We start from the raw sequence: 9,836 nt of genomic DNA, 5'->3' as shown, positions 1-9,836 counted from the left end.
ATCAACTTTCTTGCGTTCAGATATTGAGATGAATGCAAAGTGCCCACAGAAATTTGCTAGTTGTGTTGCCCTTGAACGAGTGAGTGGACCAGGTGCATTGGTGCTATCAATTATCTTCTCAATCTGTACTTCATTTGCAACATGAGGATGAACTGGACAAAGATTTTGCTCTTGCTGATCATTTTCATTGTTTAAAGGCTTGTCTTCAGGATGAGCATTGTCTTCAGGTTGATTGGGTGCAGAGATGATAAGTTCCTCTTTAGGCTGTACTTCAGACGGTATGATTTCTCCAGTTCCCATAAGCTTGATGGATTCACTTGGTGGAATTTCATCTAGCACATTTGGCAGGTGCTCTCTTTGCGAGTCATTAGTCTCATAGAACCACACATCCACATTTTCAACCACTTTATAGTGAAAGAGGTTGAAGACTCTGTAGGAGTGCGAATCCTTTCCATAACCAAGCATAAAACCTTCATGTGCTTTTGGTGCAAATTTTGAAGTCTGATGTGGATCCTTGATCCAGCACCTAGCACCAAATACTCTGAAGTAACTGACATTTGGCTTCTTACAAGTGAGGAGTTCATAGGACGTTTTCTTCAGAAGCTTGTGAAGATAAACACGGTTGATGACATGGCATGCAGTATCAATAGCTTTAGGACAGAACTTTCTTGGTGTCTTGTATTCATCGAGCATCGTCCGAGCCATCTCAATGAGTGTTCTGTTCTTGCGTTCCATGATGCCATTCTGCTGCGGCGTGTACGGAGCTGAGAACTCATGAGTGATGCCCAATGTATCGAGATAAGTGTCGAGGCCGGTGTTCTTGAATTCAGTGCCATTGTCGCTTCTGATTTTCTTGATATTGACGCCATAGTTGTTCATGGCTCGACTTGCGAAGCGTCTGAAGACATCCTGCACTTCAGTCTTGTAGAGGATTATATGCACCCATGTATATCTTGAATAATCATCAACAATGACGAAGCCATAGAGACAAGCTGAAGTAGTAAGATTAGAGTAGTGAGTAGAGCCGAAGAGGTCCATGTGTAGCTATTCGAAGGGTTGAGTCTTTGTCATGATTGTCTTCGAGGGATGCTTGGCCCTCGTCATCTTTCCAGCTTCGTAGGCACCGCATAAGTGATCCTTCTTGAACTTGACACCCTCGATGCCTGTGACATGGTTCTTCTTTGCAAGAGTATGCAGGTTCCTCATGCCAGCATGCCCTAGCCTCCGATGCCAGAGCCAGCATTCTGAAGCTTTTGCAAGAAGACATACGGAAAGCTGTGGTCCTGTTGAGAAATCTACCATGTACAAATCATCTTTCCGATACCCTTCAAAGACTAGAGACTTGTCAGTTTCCATTAGAACAAGGCAACGACATTTTCCAAATATCACAATCATGTTCAAATCGCAAAGCATTGAGACAGACATTAAGTTGAAAGCAAGGGATTCAACAAGCATCACTTTATCCATGTGCTGATCCTTTGAGATTGCAACTCTACCTAGACCCAATACCTTGCTTTTACTAGTATCAACAAATGTGATGTGACTTTTGTCAGATGGACGTAAGGTTGAGTCCATGAGAAGACTTTGTTCGCCAGTCATGTGATTAGTGCACCCACTATCAATAATCCATTCTGAAGCAGCTGGTGTCATACCCTACAGTGCAGTTAGGGGGATAGGCTTCACGAAGAGTGTTGTGAAGCATAAACATTTGACGAGCAAGTGGATTATGAAGGCTTATATCCAGGTTAGGACTGATAGGATAAATAGCAAGCGACTCGGGAACAAAATACATAATAAGACCATTTGGGCATTTGATCTTGCGCCCTACAAGATGTTTTAGGCAGGAGACCTTTCCCTGCAATAGCTTGAAACGCATTTGATTTTCGGCAGGAGACCTTTCCCTGCAAAAGAGAGTTAAGCTTTCTTAGCCACCCACATCTTCAAGGGTGGCTTCGAAGCAATGAGTCTAAGTGCAGCATTTGAGAACTTCTTTGGAGCCCTAGCAAATAGTCTTGCAGGTGGAGAATAGTACTCATAAGAATAAGCAGAGTAGTTCTAGGTCCTATGAACATGGAGGTTTGGTGAAACACGCTCATATTCATAGGCCTGAGTATGGTTTCCCTGCAAAACATTTGCGTTAGTGCGACTCAGGTGAGTCCTCTGTCTGTATGAAACCTTTGGACCATATGAAGCCCGTGGTCTGGGGTTTGTCTTCTTCCCTTGTGGTGTCATGATGACATTCACAGGAAGATTTTCCAGACACCTTTTTGGCACCCAGACTTTCTTCATAGGTGGCCCATTCCTGCAGTTAGTACCAATATACCTGGCAAACACTTCACCATTCTGATTCTTAAACAGTTTATAGTTTGCATCAAAGGATTCATCAATGACAATAGGATTAGCACAAGTGAAGCCAGATAGGGTAGATGGATCCACTGAAGGTCCCTTTGCAGCAACCCATGTGGTTTTGGGGTACTGCTCAGGATTCTAGTAAGAGCCATCAGCATTCATTTTCCTTTCGAACCCAACACCCTCTTTCCTAGGGTTTCAGTTCAGGACCCGCCTTTTGAGGACATCACATAGTGTCTGATGCCCTTTGAGACTTTTGTACATCCCTATTTCAAGCAATGTCTTCAACCAAGAATTTTCATCAGCAATAGAAGTAGCATCCTCAGCAGAGGGGTTAGTTACCACATCAACCGTTGAATATATTGCAACCGTAGCAGCAGTAGAACATCCAGCAACAGAAGTAGCGTTATCACGCTCAAGACATTTAAGACATGGTGGTTCAAATCCTTCCTGGGCGGGACTGATCTATTCGGCATGAAGTGACTCATTTTCCATTTGAAAATCTTCATGAGCCGCTCTCAATTTCTCAAGTTCCTGCTTCCTTTGAAGATAATCGTAGGAAATCTTTTCATGAGTTGTTGAGAGCGTTTCATGACGACTTTCAAGTTCCTCATACTTAACATGAATATTTTTTATGTCTTCAATTAAGGACTGAGATCAAGTCATTTCAGCGTCCAACAGGTCATCACTTTTGTCTAACAGTTTTTGAATGTGTTCCATAGCTTTCTGTTGATCAGTTGCAATTTTAGCAAGTGTTTTGTAGTTGGGTTTGGAATTACAATCAGAGTCATCTTCACTGGATGTTTGATAGTGAGTATTGCGTGAATTTACCTTGGCACCACGTGCCATGAAGCAATAGGTGGGAGCGGAGTTGTCCTTGTCATTAGCATCGGCGTCGGTGACGAAGTCATTGTCTTTAGTGTTGAAGATGGACTTGGCAACGTAGGCTGTAGCCATACTTGCAACGCCAGAATTGGAGTCCTCCTCAGACTCCACCTCTGCCTCCTCAGAAGCAGACTCCTCCTCTGAATCCATTTCCTTGCCAACAAACGCACGAGCCTTGCCAGATGAGCTCTTCTTGTGTGATGAAGACTTTGAGGAAGACTTGGAAGAGGACTTTGAGTATTTCTTCTTCTTGTTGTTGTCAGAATCATATTCCTTGCTATTCTTGTTCTTGTTGTTCTCATTGTCCCACCGCAGACACTCTGAGATGTAGTGACCAGGTTTCTTGCACTTGTGGCATGTTCTCTTCTTGTAGTCATGAGAAGAAGCTTCATCATTCCTTGAGCTGGATCGTGAAGACTTTCTGAAGCCTTTCTTCTTGGTGAATTTTTGGAACTTCTTCACAAGCATAGCAAGCTCTCTTCCAATGTCTTCAGGATCATCAGAACTGCAGTCAGATTCTTCTTCAGATGAGGAAACAGCTTTTTTGCCTTCAAGGCACGAGTTCGGCCATAGCTGGGATCGTAGATATCTCTTTTCTTAGAAAGATGAAACTCATGTGTGTTTAGCCTTTCAAGTATGTCAGACGGATCGAGTCTCTTGAAGTCAGGGCATTCTTGAATCATCATGGCTAGGGTGTCAAACGAGCTGTCAAGTGATCTCAGGAGTGTCTTGACGATTTCATGCTTGGTGATCTTAGTAGCACCGAGAGCTTGGAGCTCATTTGTGATGCCAGTGAGGCGATCAAATGTGAGCTGAACATTCTCAATGTTGTTTCTCTTGAAGCGGTTGAAGAGGTTGCGAAGGACGCTGATCCTTTGATCTCTCTGGGTTGAGACGCCTTCGTTGACCTTGAAGAGCCAGTCCCAGACAAGCTTAGATGTTTCCAGAGCACTCACACGACCATACTGTCCTTTGGTCAGATGACCACAGATGATGTTCTTGGCAGTGGAGTCCAGTTGAACGAACTTCTTGACATCAACAGTGGTGACACCTTCACCAGCCTTGGGGACTCAATTCTTGATGACATACCAGAGGTTGACATCAATGTCTTCAAGATGCATGCGCATCTTATTCTTCTAGTAGGATTATTCAGTTCCATCGAAGACAGGGCACGCAGCGAAGACTTTGATTATCCCTGTAGTCGACATAGCTAAAACTCCAGGAGGTTAAACTGAATCACACAAAACAAGGGAGTACCTTGCTCTGATACCAATTGAAAGTGCTAGTGATCGACTAGAGGGGGGTGAATAGGCGATTTTTATGAAAATCTTCAAACATGAATGTTTCGAAGACAATCGATAGAAATGAACCTATTAACATGCATCAGAAGGTAGACTACACTAGGCAAGCCATAGTCAAGTATTCAATGAAGTGAAAGTACAAAGACGAATAGCAGCTAGGTAGTATAGATCAGGATGGAAGACAGTATGATGACAATCAGAACAAGCAATCACACAGTGAAGACAAATAGATAATGCAAACAGGCAATGACTTCACAAGGACCAACTGTGAATAAAGAGATTGGAAGGATAGAACTAGTTGCTCGTTGAAGACAAGGATTTGTTGGACCAGTTCCAGTTGCTGTGACAACTGTACGTCTGGTTAGGGAGGCTGAGATTTAACTCATAAGACCATGTCTTCACCTTATTCCCCTTGAGCTAAGGACACCCAGTCCTCGCCCAATCACTTTGGTAAGTCTTCAAGGGAGACTTCGAAACCTTCACAGACTTCGTTCACTGGCGATCCACAATGACTCTTGGATGCTCAGAACGCGACGCCTAACCGGCTGGAGTATTCACAGTCCTCAAGTGTAACAAGTCTTCAGATCACACAGACAGGAAGACTTCAGTGATGCCTAACACTCTTTGGCTCTGGGTGTTTAGGGCTTTGTCCTCGCAAGGATTTCTCTCTCAAAGGCTTCGAGGTGGGTTGCTCTGTAATGACAAAAGCCGTGCACTAACTCTGAGCAGCCAATCAATTTATGGTGTAGGGTGTGGGCTATTTATAGCCACTAGGCAACCCGACCTGATTTGTCTGAAATGACCCTGGGTCACTAAGAAACTGACACGTGTTCCAAGGTCAGATTTCAAACACACACGGCAACTTTACTTGGGCTAAAAGTAAAGCTAACTCATCCAACTTTGGATAAGATTTGCTCTCATTGTCTTCGCTCAAAGACATAGGATTTTGGTTAAGCATCACTTTAGTCACTCTGACTTTGTTCACTGGGAACCCACTTAACAGTATGGTGGTTCCTATGACTCAACAAAGAAGAAAAGGAAACGACAAAACAACTAAGTCTTCGCGCTCCATAGTCTTCACTCAATGTCTTCTATTGTCATAGTCTTTAATGTGAATATCTTCAAATACCACCTTTGTCTTCAGTGTCTTCATACATTTTTAGGGGTCATCTCCGGTAGGAAAACCGAATAAATGAGGGACTACTACCTGTGTTATCCTGCAATTCTCACAAACACATTAGTCCTTCAACCAGGTTTGTCATCAATACACCAAAAACAACTACGGGTGGCACTAGATGCACTTACAGAATTCAATAGTCTTCATCATAAAAGAGCCAGCACAAGAAGTATCGAGCATGGTGCGATTGTTATCAGAAAGCCGAGCATATAAATTTTGAATAATTATTTCTCTTGGAAGCTCATGATTGGGGCATGAATATAACATTTATTTAAGCCTCCCCCAAGCTTGAGCGATGCTTTCTCCTTTGCGAGGCCAAAAATTATATATATAATTGCGATCACGATGAACAAGATGCATAGGATAATACTTCAGATGAAGTTCCAATTTCAATCATCTGTAGTTCCATGATCCCATATCATCACATAGACTATACCATGTAAATGCATCTCCCTTCAAAGATAAAGGGAAGACCTTCTTCTTAATAACATCATCGGGCACACCTGCAAGCTTAAATAAACCAGAAACTTCATCCACATATATTAGGTGCTCATCAGGATGCATTGTTCCGTCTCCTGCAAAAGGATTAGTTAGCAGTTTTTCTATCATACCCGAAGGAATCTCAAAGTAGACATTTTCATTTTTAGTAGGTTTAATAGGTCGATGAGCAATTCTTTGCTCTACTGGTCGGGGTGAAGATACCCCGAACAAGCCCCTCAGAGGATTACTTTCGATAGCAACAAGTGACAGTAAATTTCAGCACACTATATAAATTTTTCCTTACAAAATTCCACCTACTTAAGGCGCTTCACTCCCCGGCAACAGCGCCAGTAAAGAGTCTTGATGACCCACAAGTATAGGGGATCTATCGTAGTCCTTTCGATAAGTAAGAGTGTCGAACCCAACGAGGAGCAGAAGGAAATGATAAGCGGTTTTCAACAAGGTATTCTCTGCAAGCACTGAAATTATAGGTCACAGATAGTTTTGTGATAAGATAAATTGTAACGAGCAACAAGTAACAAAAGTAAATAAAGTGCAGCAAGGTGGCCCAATACATTTTGTAGCAAAGGACAAGCCTGGACAAATTCTTATATAGAGAAAAGCGCTCCCGAGGACACATGGGAATTATCATCAAGCTAGTTTTCATCACGTTCATATGATTCACGTTCGGTACTTTGATAATCTGATATGTGGATGGACCGGTGCTTGGGTGATGTCCTTACTTGGACAAGCATCACACTTATGATTAACCTCTATTGCAAGCATCTACAACTACAACAAAGGTATTAAGGTAAACCTAACCATAGCATAAAACATATGGATCCAAATCAGTCCCTTACGAAGCAACGCATAAACTAGGGTTTAAGCTTCTGTCACTCTAGCAGCCCATCATCTACTTATTAATTCCCAATGCCTTCCTCTAGGCCCAAATAATGGTGAAGTGTCATGTAGTCGACGTTCACATAACACCACTAGAGGAGAGACAACATACATCTCATCAAAATATCGAACGAATACCAAATTCACATGACTACTAATAGCAAGACTTCTCCCATGTCCTCAGGAACAAACGTAACTACTCACAAAGCATATTCATGTTCATAATCAGAGGGGTATTAATATGCATATAGGATCCGAACATATGATCTTCCACCAAATAAACCAACTAGCATCAACTACAAGGAGTAATTAACACTACTAGCAACCCACAGGTACCAATCCCGGACTTAGAGACAAGAATTGGATACAAGAGATGAACTAGGGTTTGAGAGGAGATGGTGCTGGTGAAGATGTTGATGGAGATTGACCCCCTCCCGATGAGAGGATCGTTGGTGATGACAATGGCGATGATTTCCCCCTCCTGGAGGGAAGTTTCCCCGGCAGAACAGCTCCACCGGAGCCCTAGATTGATTCCGCCAAGGTTCCGCCTCGTGGCGGCGGAATCTCGTCCCAAAAGCTGGCTTATGATTTGTTCCTCAAAAAAGACTCCATATAGCAGAAGATGGGCATCGGAGGGCCACCAGCAGGCCCACGAGGCAGGGGGCCCGCCTAGGGGGGTAGGGCGCGCCCCCACCCTCGTGGGAAGGTTATGGCCCCCCCTCTGGAACTTCTTGCACTCAGTATTTTTTACATATTCTGAAAATGACTTCCGTGAAGTTTCAGGACTTTTGGAGCTGTGCAGAATAGGTCTCTAATATTTGCTCCTTTTCCGGCCCAGAATCCCAACTGTCGGCATTCTCCCTCTTTATATAAACCTTGTAAAATAAGAAAGAGTAGGCATAAGTATTGTTACATAATGTGTAATAATAGCCCATAATGCAATAAGTATCGATATAAAAGCATGATGCAAAATGGATGTATCATACTCCTACTCTATAACGCCCTCGATGCGGCAATATCTCCTACCTGTCGAAGCACGACTTAGAGACATAACCGCATTGAAAGCAATGTCGCAAGTAAGGTAATCTTCACAACAACCCATGTAAATAGATAAAAGGGAAAAAGGTACATAGTTGGCTTACACTCGCCACGTCACACAAATACATGAATAACATTACAATCATCCAATACACTCATGGTCCGACTATGGTACCAAATTAAAAATCAACCCCCACATGCGACACGACCCCGATCGCCGCAACTGGGCACCACTACTGATCATCTAGGAAAGACACATAGTAACGTCGAGAGTCTTCATCGAACTCCCACTTGAGCTCAAGCGCATCGTCTGGAATGGTATCATTGGTCCCTACATCTGGTTTTGGAAGTAAACTGTGAGTCACGGGGACTCAGCAATCTCACACCCTCGCGATCAAGACTATTTAAGCTTTTAGGTAAGGCAAGGTATGATGTGGAGCTGCAGCAAGCGACTAGCATATATGGTGGCTAACCTATTCGCAAAAGAGAGCGAGAAGAGAAGGCAAAAGCACGGTCGAACAACTATGATCAAGAAGTGATCCTAGAACAACCTACGTCAAGCATTACTCCAACACCGTGTTCACTTCCCGGACTCTGCCGAGAAGAGACCATCACGGTTACACACGCGGTTGATTCATTTTAATTAAGTTAAGTTTCATGTTATCTACAACCGGACATTAACAAATTCCCATCTGCCCATAACCGCGGGCACGGCTTTCGAAAGTTCAAATCCCTGCAGGGGAGTCCCAACTTAGCCCATCACAAGCTCTCACGGTCAACGAAGGACATTCCTTCTCTCGAGACATTCCAATCAGACTCGGCATCCCGGTTACAAGACATCCTCGACAATGGTAAAACAAGTCCAGCAACACCGCCCGAATGTGCCAACAAATCCCGATAGGAGCTACACATATCTCGTTCTCAAGGCACACTCAGATTGTCCAAACTTCCGGTAGGCCAGCCCAGAGTTGCCCCTGGTGGCCACCGGCGGCTGACGAGGTGGAACAACACTCAGAGGAGCACTGGCCTGGGGGGGTTTAAATAAAGATGACCCTCGGGCTCCAGAAACCCAAGGGAAAAAGAGGCTAGGTGGAAAATGGTAAAACCAAGGTTGGGCATTGCTGGAGGAGTTTTATTCAAGGCGAACTGTCAAGGGGTTCCCATTATAACCCAACTACGTAAGGAACGCAAAATCCGGGAACATAACACCGATATGACGGAAACTAAGGCGGCAAGAGTGGAACAAAACACTAGGCATAAGGCCGAGCCTTCCACCCTTTACCAAGTATATAGGTGCATTAAGATAACAAGATAATAAGGTGATATCCCCAAAATAAACAATGTTCCAACAAGGAACGATCTCCAATCTTCACCTACAACTAGCAACGCTATAAGAGGGGTTGAGCAAAGCGGTAACATAGCCAATCAACGGTTTGCTAGGACATGGTGGGTTAGAGGTTTAACATGGCAATTTGGGAGGCATGATAAGCAAGTGGTAGGCATCGTAGAATAGGCATAGAAAAAGAGCGAGCATCTAGCAAGCAAAGATAGAGGTGATTCCAAGGGTATGGTCATCTTGCCTGCAAAGTTGTCAGAGTTGACTTGATCCTCGTAAGCGAACTCAACGGGCTCCTCATTCGCGAACTCTTCTCCCGGCTCTACCCAAACAAGAACAACAAGCAAACGGAACACAATCAGCCACGTGC

The sequence above is a fragment of the Triticum aestivum genome, chromosome 4A, assembly GCF_018294505.1.
Source record: "Triticum aestivum cultivar Chinese Spring chromosome 4A, IWGSC CS RefSeq v2.1, whole genome shotgun sequence".
NCBI lineage: Eukaryota > Viridiplantae > Streptophyta > Magnoliopsida > Poales > Poaceae > Triticum > Triticum aestivum.
The sequence above is the reverse complement of the archived record's forward strand: the minus strand, read 5'-3'. Positions refer to the sequence as shown.